Source organism: Octopus bimaculoides, chromosome Z (genome assembly GCF_046866305.1).
Source record: "Octopus bimaculoides isolate indiv1 chromosome Z, ASM4686630v1, whole genome shotgun sequence".
NCBI classification, from domain to species: domain Eukaryota; kingdom Metazoa; phylum Mollusca; class Cephalopoda; order Octopoda; family Octopodidae; genus Octopus; species Octopus bimaculoides.
In genome coordinates, this window is record NC_142944.1 from 56,640,967 (window position 1) to 56,653,466 (window position 12,500).

The window sequence follows — 12,500 nt, forward strand, 5'->3', positions numbered from 1 at the left end:
ACACATACGGATGCATATACTTAGGTATAAACACACACACATGCAGACATAAACGCACTCACACACTCATCTCGGACGAATCCCAACGCTGGAACATAAGTTCAAAATCAATGAAAGTAATGAGATGTGTCACTGAAGAGATTGCAACAATGCGATGAAATAATTATTTGACAAAAAAGAAAAAAGAAATAACAACACGAACAATATCGAACATTTGAACGATTAAATGTTTGACGAAGGTGTTTCACATATGAGTTTGAAAAGCTAGTAAAAAAACGGCTGATCCATAAATTGGTTAGCAGAGTAACTAACAATAACAATAAAGGATCGAACCAGTGCGTGTGTGTTTATTATTAGCGGCATAATGACATTCCCAAGGTTCATTAGTATATATATATATATATATATATATATATATATATATATATATATATATATATATATATATATATATATATATATATGTATATATATATATAAATATATATATATATATATATATATATATATATATATATATATATATATATATATAGATATATATATATAGATAGATATATATATATATATATATATATATATATGTATACATACATACATATATATATATATATATATATATATATATATATATACATGTATATGTATATATATCTATGTGTATTTATATATATATATACATACATACACACACACACACACACACACACATATATATATATATATACATATAGTAATAATATTAGGGAATAAAAATTTATTCCAACCTTACAGGTAAAATTCGGTATAATATTACACCGAGTTTCGTAATATATAATATATATGTATATAACTAATTTAGAGACGAACCACCACTCTACAACTCAGTCAACGAAGAACCCGTCAAAAACCATTCTGTGAGGCAAATACCATATAAATACTTATCTAAGATTTTAATCTAAAATTTTAATAATATATAATATATCATATAAAGAGACATTCATCATAAAAATATCGATCTAAAAATCAAATAAAGTATAAATAGGACAGTAAAAATTAATACAATAAAATAATGTGTTGTGGTGGCGGTGGTGGTGGTGGTGGTGGCGGTGGTTGTGGTGGTGGTGGTGGTGGTGGTTGAGGTGGTGGTGGTGGTTGTGGTGGTGGTGGTTGTGGTGGTGGTTGTGGTGGTGGTGGTTGTGGTGGTGGTGGTGCTGCTTGTGCTGGTGGTGGTGCTGGTGCTGGTGGTGGTGGTGGCGGTGGTGGTGGTGGTGGTTGTGGTGGTTGTGGTGGTGCTGGTGCTGGTGGTTGTGGTGGTGGTGGTAGTGGTGGTGGAGGTGGTGGTGGTGGTGGTGGTGGTGGTTGCGGTGGTGGTGGTGGTTGTGGTGGTTGTGGTGGTTGTGGTGGTGGTGGTTGTTGTGGTGGTGGTAGTGGTGGAGGTGGTTGTGGTGGTGGTGGTGGTGGTGGTGGTGGTGGTTGTTGTTGTTGTATAAACACACACACATGCAGACATAAACGCACTCACACACTCATCTCGGACGAATCCCAACGCTGGAACATAAGTTCAAAATCAATGAAAGTAATGAGATGTGTCACTGAAGAGATTGCAACAATGCGATGAAATAATTATTTGACAAAAAAGAAAAAAGAAATAACAACACGAACAATATCGAACATTTGAACGATTAAATGTTTGACGAAGGTGTTTCACATATGAGTTTGAAAAGCTAGTAAAAAAACGGCTGATCCATAAATTGGTTAGCAGAGTAACTAACAATAACAATAAAGGATCGAACCAGTGCGTGTGTGTTTATTATTAGCGGCATAATGACATTCCCAAGGTTCATTAGTATATATATATATATATATATATATATATATATATATATATATATATATATATATATATATATATATATATATATATGTATATATATATATAAATATATATATATATATATATATATATATATATATATATATATATATATATATATAGATATATATATATAGATATATATATATATATATATATATATATATATATGTATACATACATACATATATATATATATATATATATATATATATATATATACATGTATATGTATATATATCTATGTGTATTTATATATATATATACATACATACACACACACACACACACACACACATATATATATATATATACATATAGTAATAATATTAGGGAATAAAAATTTATTCCAACCTTACAGGTAAAATTCGGTATAATATTACACCGAGTTTCGTAATATATAATATATATGTATATAACTAATTTAGAGACGAACCACCACTCTACAACTCAGTCAACGAAGAACCCGTCAAAAACCATTCTGTGAGGCAAATACCATATAAATACTTATCTAAGATTTTAATCTAAAATTTTAATAATATATAATATATCATATAAAGAGACATTCATCATAAAAATATCGATCTAAAAATCAAATAAAGTATAAATAGGACAGTAAAAATTAATACAATAAAATAATGTGTTGTGGTGGCGGTGGTGGTGGTGGTGGTGGCGGTGGTTGTGGTGGTGGTGGTGGTGGTGGTTGAGGTGGTGGTGGTGGTTGTGGTGGTGGTGGTTGTGGTGGTGGTTGTGGTGGTGGTGGTTGTGGTGGTGGTGGTGCTGCTTGTGCTGGTGGTGGTGCTGGTGCTGGTGGTGGTGGTGGCGGTGGTGGTGGTGGTGGTTGTGGTGGTTGTGGTGGTGCTGGTGCTGGTGGTTGTGGTGGTGGTGGTAGTGGTGGTGGAGGTGGTGGTGGTGGTGGTGGTTGCGGTGGTGGTGGTGGTTGTGGTGGTTGTGGTGGTTGTGGTGGTGGTGGTTGTTGTGGTGGTGGTAGTGGTGGAGGTGGTTGTGGTGGTGGTGGTGGTGGTGGTGGTGGTGGTTGTTGTTGTTGTGGTGATGGTTGTGGTGGTGGCGGTGGTGGTGGTGGTGGTGGTTGTGGTGGTGGTGGTGGTTGTGGTGGTGGTGGTGGTTGTGGTGGTGGTTGTGGTGGTGGTGGTGGTGGTGGTTGTGGTGATGGTGGTGTTGGTGGAGGTGGTGGCTGTGGTGGTGGTGGTGGTGGTTATAGTTCTGAGAAAGCGAATAGTTGCAGGGAAATTAAAACCAAACACACAGACACACACACGCAATCTTGCGCGCACACAATGTCAGCAAAATGAAATTAGGATTCGAAAATAAAAATTGATTATTGATATAAAGTGGACTTGCTTCGAAGCTCGCTTCCTCAAAATTATATATATATAAAAAAAAAGGTAAAATTAAAATATAAATAAAAAAATAATAATGGTGGTAGTAACAAATTGCGAGGTTTGAGAGAGAGAGGAAGTGAGGGAGAGAGAGAGGAAGTGAGGGAGAGAGAGAGGAAGTGAGGGAGAGAGAGAGGAAGTGAGGGAGAGAGAGAGGAAGTGAGGGAGAGAGAGAGGAAGTGAGGGAGAGAGAGAGGAAGTGAGGGAGAGAGAGAGGAAGTGAGGGAGAGAGAGAGGAAGTGAGGGAGAGAGAGAGGAAGTGAGGGAGAGAGAGAGGAAGTGAGGGAGAGAGAGAGGAAGTGAGGGAGAGAGAGAGATGGAGTAGAGAGGGGTGGCGATCTGAAGCTGGTTATTTTCTTTTTTATATCTGATTAATTAATACACTTCGAGCCCTAGACTAAATTTGAAAAAAAAAAAAAGAAATGAATAAATAAATGAAATAAAAGATCAAAAAATTAAATTAAATTGAAAAATAAAAAATAAATTAGCTGTGGTTTGTTTAGCTCCCACGATCAAGTAATCAATATCTTGATTGAAGATATTCCAGTCGTAGGGATCGAAACCGGCACGAAATTATCCAACATGGACTCTGTTTATTTATTTATTTATTATTGCTTCTAAGACAATAAGATGTAATGTTTAATGTGGATACGGTTGCTATTTCTAGCAGATCGAGCAGTTGTGTAAAAAAGGGCGAGAGTCGTTACTTTGCTGCTAGTTTTACTGTAGTAGTAGTAGTAGTAGTAGTAGTAGTAGTAGTAGTTGTTGTTGTTGTCTAGCGGTGGGTCAGCTGTCATCGAGCAGAGAGAGAAACGTACGTTATAAATTGTGAGTGTTCCCAGTGCCCTCTCCGTCATTATCAAACTGGAAGAATTGTCAGGGCTCTCTCTGAGGAACATTTGACTACTATATCGAACAGATTGATCACTAATAGTGGTGGTGGTGGTGCTATTACGTGCAATAGTTTTAGCTTTATTGTAGAAACTAATCCCACTCACTCTCCCCCTCTTCTGCCGCCACCGCCGCCGTCTCATCAGTTTGTTTATTTAATATCAAAAATAATGGCACAATTATAGTGTTTTAATTAATGTTCAACACAAAACGTTATTTGTTTTACAGTTTTATTTTTTGGTTCTCTTTTTTTCAAGTTTCTTCTTCGATGTTGTCATTATGCTGTTGTTGTTGTTGATGTGGTGGTGTTGTCGTTTTTCGTTGTCATCGGGTCATGCATCTTGTTATTTTTATCGTCGTTGTCATATCTTGAAACTAATTATCGTTATTTGCCGTCAATTATCGACTTGTTGCAATTACTTCTGTTGTTACAGTTGTTGTCAGCGTCGCTTAATACTACTACTACTACTACTACTAGTAGTAGTAGTAGTAGTTGCTGTTGTTGTCGTCGTACGAAGAAAAGCGTTCCAGCTTTGGTAATCCAGATTATTTTCTAAATTTATTTATCATGCAAGAAGACATCAAAAGTATCCTTTTTTTTTTCTTTTCCCTTTTTTTATTTTTTTATAGACAATAAAGTGATTTTGGGGTAAATTTGGCTCAAGATGCCGGGCAGGTGGATCGTCGTTCCTATTCCTGGAGACATACTTTCGTTGTCACCGTTGCTGTTGTTGTTGTCCGTGTTACCGTCTCTCTGTTGTTGTTGTTGCTGTCCTTTCTGTGTTTATTATGTTTTTCGTAATCCCTAACATTCTTCAGAAATAGGTGAAACGAAGACTACGCTTCTTTTTAACTAAACACAAGACACAACCTAGTCTTATACGCTCTCTCTTACTTTTTCTCTTCCGCTTTCACCTTCTCTCATTCATCCTATTCCTTTCTTTCTTTCTTTCTTTCTTTCTTTCTTTCTCTCTCTCTCTCTCTCTCTTTTTTTTTTCTTCTTTCTGTCTGTCTGTCGCTCCCCACCTCTCTCTGTCCCAAGTCTCGTCGTATCCTTCCATATACTGACTTCATTGTCAATTTCTTTCATTCTTTCTCTCTGTCTCTCATTTTCGTCTCTTTCACTTCCTTCCTTCCTTCCTTCCTTTTCTTTCTTTCTTTCTTTCTTTCTTTCTTTCTTTCTTTCTTTCTTTCTTGTTCCCTCTTTCATTCTCTCTCGCTCTCTTTCGCTCACTTTTGGTCTTCTTTCAGTCACTTTCTCCCCCACACCCCCACGCCGCCCCACACAATCCCGTACCCCTCTATTGTGGGGGAACGAGAGAAAGCTATGCCTTCTCTCGTTCCCTAATGTTCTTCGCCACTCAATCTCAATTACACACACACGTACACACGTACACGAACAGTACATATGCATACATTCAGAAATACGCCCGCCCCCTTCATACTTACTTTCTTCTCTCTCTCTCCCTCTCTCTCTCTATCTCTCTATCTGTCTATCTCACCTCCCATACTCTCATTCTTCAGCTTCTATTTTCTCTCTCTCTCTCTCTCTCTACTTCCCTCTGCTTTACTCATTTCATTTTTTTCTTTTTCTTACCCCCCACCGCCGCCGCCATCCGTCTCTTTCTCTTTTCCCCTCTTGTACTCTCCTCCATTTCTCTCTCTCTCTCTCTCCCCCCCTCTCTTCGCCCCGCCTCTTCTTTCTACTTTGCTCCTTTCACCGCTTCTCCCGTTCCCAACATTCTCGCTTCTGTCGGTTATTTCATTCGGCTGTATTTACCATCATCTGCTTGTTTTCTGAAATAGCGGTCGTCGTCGCTTGAGAGGACCAGCTTAGCTGTCCACAAACATAAACAAACAAAACAAACTTGCAACTGACCAAAAGAAACGACAAAAAAAAAAGGACACCATAAGAAAACATAATTTGAATATTGAAAAAAGAAAAAAAAAAAAAGAAAAAAGGGAAAACAATTAATCACCTCCCGATTAACTAAACTTTCCTATCGTCATCATCAGCCGAAAACCAGCGAAGGAGCTTATTATGCTAGAAGTAGCAGTCAAATCGTCCTGACATCACTTTATGGTCTAAACATAGAAAAAAAAGGGGGGTTGACTGATATATTGGATAAATAAGTGTAATTATTAGATACGTTCGCTAGCGTACCACACAGAGAGAGAGAGAGAGTGAGACTGAGAAGGAGAAAGAGAGAGAGTGTGTGAGAGTGGGAAGGAGAAAGAGAGAGAGAGAGAGAGAGAGAACACAGGATGGTCATGGCTAGAACATCTTTGATCATAACGCTACTCGGTTAAAAGCTGACGAAGTGTTTTCAACAAAAACAATAACAACCAAAAAGTTTACAAAACACACACACGCACTCACTCATACTCACACACACACACATCCACCTATCAGTACAAGTTATATATCTATCTCTAAACCTGTATACACATACACACACGTGCGCGCACGCACACACGCACACACACGTTCGCACACATTCGCACACACATCCTTACAAACACACGTACATGTAAGCCCTTTTCTTAGCTGAACCATTCTAGAATCAAAAGCGAAGGAGAAAACAATTCGAATTTATATTTTCTTGAATTCAGAGAAGATACAAAAGGAGGAAGGGAAAAAAAAATAACGAAATACGAAAATTTCCTAAAAATTCAAAATAAAAAAAAAGGAAGAAAAAGAACCTAATGACGAGAACGCCCTTGAATGTGTGTAATCGGTTGGAATCGAACCTGCGCCCCTTAAGACGTCTTTATTCAGCGCCTATTTCCCCTTGAAATTATACAAATACACACGCTTACACATTCTTCCCACTCTCTCTCTCTCTCTTTTTCTTTCTCTCATGCACACACATACAAATATACACACATGCACACACGCACGCACACACGCACGCACACACACACACACATACACATGAATACACACACAATGTCAATGGATTCCGACACATATTACACATACACCATGTTGAATGTTCCGGATAGATAAATAGATAAATCCCTGCCTTCAAACACACACACACACACACACACACACACACACACACACACACACACACAAACACACACACACACACACGCACACACGCACACCACACCACACACACACACACACACGTTCATTAAATAACATAAAAAAAGTGTGAAAAGATAAGAAAAATAAACAAGACTTGGATACTACTTGACGTATACGTCTTACAACAGCAACCACTTGGAATACTCGGCCTGGAACTATCGCCACCATAAACAACTTTCAGCAGGAATTTTATTTGTATTTTATTTTTTAAATTTCATTTATTTCTTTATTTCCTTATTTTCTCTAAAAGAAAAAGAAAGCAACTTGTTATGATCCCTGTCGGAATTTAATGACCGGACAAACTTCTCGCGGGTTTGATAAATAATTATCTACTACTACTACTACTACTACTACTACTACTACTACTTGTGCTTAGATACCGTCCAATAACAAAAACAACACAACCGGTAGAAGCGTTTCAGATCATATATATATATATACATATATGTTCGCACGAGCACACACGCACGAACATACACACATACGTAAATATACATACATTTACACCACACCACAACCATTCACACACGCGCTATTACCTTTCCAAATTCCACAACGCGCGCGCGCGCGCACGCACACACACGCATTCAATCACACACACACATGCTTGTACAAATATACACGTATACGTACATACACATCACGCATGCATAAACTTTGCATTTGAAACCTTGTAAATACACCCTCAGACAGACGCCCACATACCCACCACACACACTACACACACACACACACACTCACACACACTCTCACACACACTCACACACACACATCCACATCCATATAGACTATTTATTCGTCACTTTTTTTTACTTAATCAATTTCATCTCAAATGATTGAGATGTGAGCGTACGCGGGGAGTTGTGGCCGCTTACATCGGACGAAACGCACTTCGATAGCAGAAGGATAAACAAAGTGTGAGCGTAACGGAGTCCAAGCGTGGACGCTGGCGCTCAGCTTACTCAATACAACAGAGATCTTTTTTTAAAATCATCACTTCGTCTAACAAGAGAGAAAAAGGGATTAAAAAAAAAGAAGAAAAAAAGCGAATTGACGGACACTTAATATTCTCTTATATATTTCCTTTGTAATATGGAGACGGTCATCAATATTGGAATTTGCCTTTTGTCACAGATGTCTACGTCTATCAAATCTTACTTGGGCGTAAGCAAGCAATCAAGGAAGCAACCAGTCCACAAGCAATTCAGTGATTCAAATACGCATCGGAACTGTTGTTGTACTTGAAAAGTTTAGCACCAATACCGATTCCATTGATAAAATGAATAACTTTCCCGATTCACTCGACAAATTTACCAACGGATTCACAAACTTTTTTATTTCTTCAATTACCAGTATATAACTTGTTTGTGTGTGTGTGTATATATATATATATATATATATATATAAATATATATATACACATACATATTTATAAATACAACTACTCCTTCCACTGTCCCTACACGCAAATACACATTCATACGCACACACACACACATACATATAATTCTCAATCATTGTAGATATTATATGTAATACTTCGGAAGATTTGTATGTATGTGTAAGAGAGAAATCTAAATATTATAATCGTTCGCATTTCTTTATTAACATTTACATATTTTGTTTCACAGTTCGCACTCTCTCTCACACACACACATACACACACACGCACACACACACGCACACACACACACACACGCACACACACAAACTCATACACGCATATATACATAAAGAGATCTTTACTCACACATTCGCAACGGACACGCCCCACAGAGAGAGAGAGAGAGAGAGAGAGAGAGAGAGAGAGAAAGAAATTTGATCTAAATATGATTTACCATTATTTTCTTCTATGTGGACATATATTGAATTACAAAACAAGGAAGTAAAGTGAAGAGAAAGAGAGAGAGAGAGTGAGTGAGTGAGTGAGTGAGAAAGAAAGAGAGTAAATTCCAACAGTATAAAATTCTTTTAAAAAAAGAGAAAGGGGGTGTGAGAGAGCGAGAGAAGACACTTTTCTTGTAATATCAAACACGCACACAAAAATGTTTTACATATATGTACATAATTAAAAAAAAGACCATCTATAATTAATCAATCGCATTACTGGATTTTATCTTCGATTGGAACCAATATTCGCCTGCCAATAGGAATTACTCTAAATACCAAAAGACATTCGGAATTTGTATTACCCGACCTGAAGAGTTGACCGAGTGTATACATACATACATATATACATACATATGCATATGCACACACTCACATATATATCGATGTGTGTGCGCGTATGTGTGTGTGTGTGTTTCTCTAGAATTTATACGTCTTTTGTACGTGTTGTTTTTCTGCACAGCTAGAACTCATGGATCGTTCCATCTTCCACAGTGAGTAGACTTGTCAGTAGTAGTGGTAGTGGTTGCAGCAGCCATTTACTACGAGTTGTAGTAGTGGTGGTGGTATAGGTGATGGTAATGTTGTTGTTGGTGGTGATGATGACGACGACGATGATGATGATGATGAGGGGAAAGGAAACTGCACTAATGTTTATGATGGCGGTGGCAGTAGTGTTTGTGGTGTTGGTCACAGCTACGGTTGTAGTTGGTGACAATGGTGGAGAGGATGGTGATGATAACGATAATGATAGCAATAATAACAGTAATAATAATAATAATGGTGACACGGAGGATATTGATAAGCTTGGCGGTAGAGCTGGTGGGGGATGGTGGTGATGGCGGTGGTGGCGGCGGCGGCCGCGATATCAAAACTGATTGAAATTCGTACGAACGATGCTTGTGGTGTTACACGAAATGGTTACTATGGCAAAAGCAGCAACAACATTAAAAAAGAAGACAAAACAAATACAAAACAAAAACACTACAACATACACCGATGACAATAACAACAACAGCAACAACAGTTACGACATAACGATTAAGTCGGAATGAGTGAGAGATTGAGAATGGTTTTACGCACGTGTCTCAGAATTTAAACATGTGGGTGCAGTTAGATAAATTCCTTGTGTGAAACGTAAATAGAAACAGGTAAAAACGTTTTAAGTGTAGATTAAGGCATTTTCACTCAGGATTTATACACATAACCTATGAGATATGCCAATCGATCTTACTTATTAAGCAGGTATAACTGTTTTAAGTATGAAACTATCGCATATTTCAACGTACTTTAATACCTACCTACCTACCGACATACATACATACATACATACATACATATATACACACGCAAACACATTCATGGCGTTTAAAAATGCACATCACGCACCCAAACACACTCACACGTGCACACATATGAACACACACATATACGAAGATATCTATCTATATCTATCTATCTATCTATCTATTTATGAGTGTTTTTTTTAAGCCGTGTTTTACTATTTTACTAGCCTCATTGACTGGACTTATAACCATGCTGGACACCAAACATATGTATGTATGTATGTATGTATGTATGTATGTATGTATGTATGTATGTATGTATGTATGTATGTATGTATGCATGCATGCATGCATGTATGTATGTATGTATGCATATATATATATATAAACATATAGACATATATATATGTATGTTTATATCTACACACACACACACACACACACACACATATATACATACACACATGCGTATCGGTATGTATATATACATATAGATATATGCATATACATACGAACATACATACATGCATACATGCATATATGCATACATACATACATGCATGCATACATACATACATACATACATACATACATACATACATACATACATACATACACACATATGTGCCTGACGATTAGCGTATATTCGCTTTTAAAGTAATGTTAAATATAAAGAAGTTAATTTAAAAAGAAACGTAATCGTTGAAAACGATGATTATAGTAGTAGTAATAACAGCATTATTATTATTATTATCATTATTATTATTATTATTATTATTATTATTATTATTATTATTATTATTACCACTATTATTATTATTATTATAGATTCAATTATTCCCATTTAAGCAATTTCTTTTAATGTATAACAGAAAATGCTTGTAGCGTTTGATGACAAGTATGATAAAAACAACTGTAAAGTCGACGGTAGCAATGATGATGATGATGATAATAATGATGATGAGGATGATTTATGATGATGATGATGATGATGTGATTTTAATGATATACATCCGAAGATATTTGATACTTAGTATTGGCAGTGATAATAAAAGACAGAAAATGCTAAGCAAAGCAAAATATGTAGATTGTAAAAGTTTAGAACAGTGTTAAATGTAAACAAAGCAAATGAGTTATTTTCTGATACATAGATATAAACATATACGTACATATGTATTCATTTATATCTATGTCTATATCAATATTGTGGCACTCCGTCGGTTACGACGACCAGGGTTCCAGTTGATCCGATCAACGGAACAGCCTGCTCGTGAAATTAACGTGCAAGTGGCTGAGCACTCCACAGACACGTGTACCCTTAATGTATTTCTCGGGGAGATTCAGTGTGACACAGAGTATGACAAGGTTGACCTCTTTGAAATACAGGTACAACAGAAACAGGAAGAAAGAGTGAGAGAAAGAGTACAGCAGGGTTCGCCACCATCCCCTGCCAGAACCTCGTAGAACTTTGGGTATTTTCGCTCAATAAACACTCACAACGCCCGGTTTGAGAATCGAAACGCCGATCCTACGATCGCGAGTCCGCTGCCCTAACCACTGGGCCATTGCGCTTCCACACTGTATTTATATATATATATATATGTGTGTGTGTGTGTGTGTATGTACTTGTACATGTATACGCACAGTGCCGGGTTTACCATTGTGCTTAGGTGTGCTTAAGCACAGCACTCCTGGTCAATGGGTCCCTGTCCAAGTAAGGGCCATCATAGCTTAACTACTAAATGGTCTCATTTGTCCTAAATCCGGCGCTGGTATACACATATACATGTACGCACCACAGACACACACACATATATAGACTTATTACACGCACGCACACACGCACACACACTTTGAGTCACCGATATTATTCAAGCATTTATTATACACACGAATATAAATGTACCTGTATGAATGGGAGATAGAGAGAGAGAGAGAGGTAGTACGAGTGTGCATGTGAGCGCGCGAGCGTGTCTGTGTGTGTAAAATGGGTCTCCGTCAGTTTCTATGACGAGTATTTCGGTTTGTCGGTCAACTGAATTGCCTACGTGTAATGTGACGGTTAACGTTATCCGCAGGCAGAA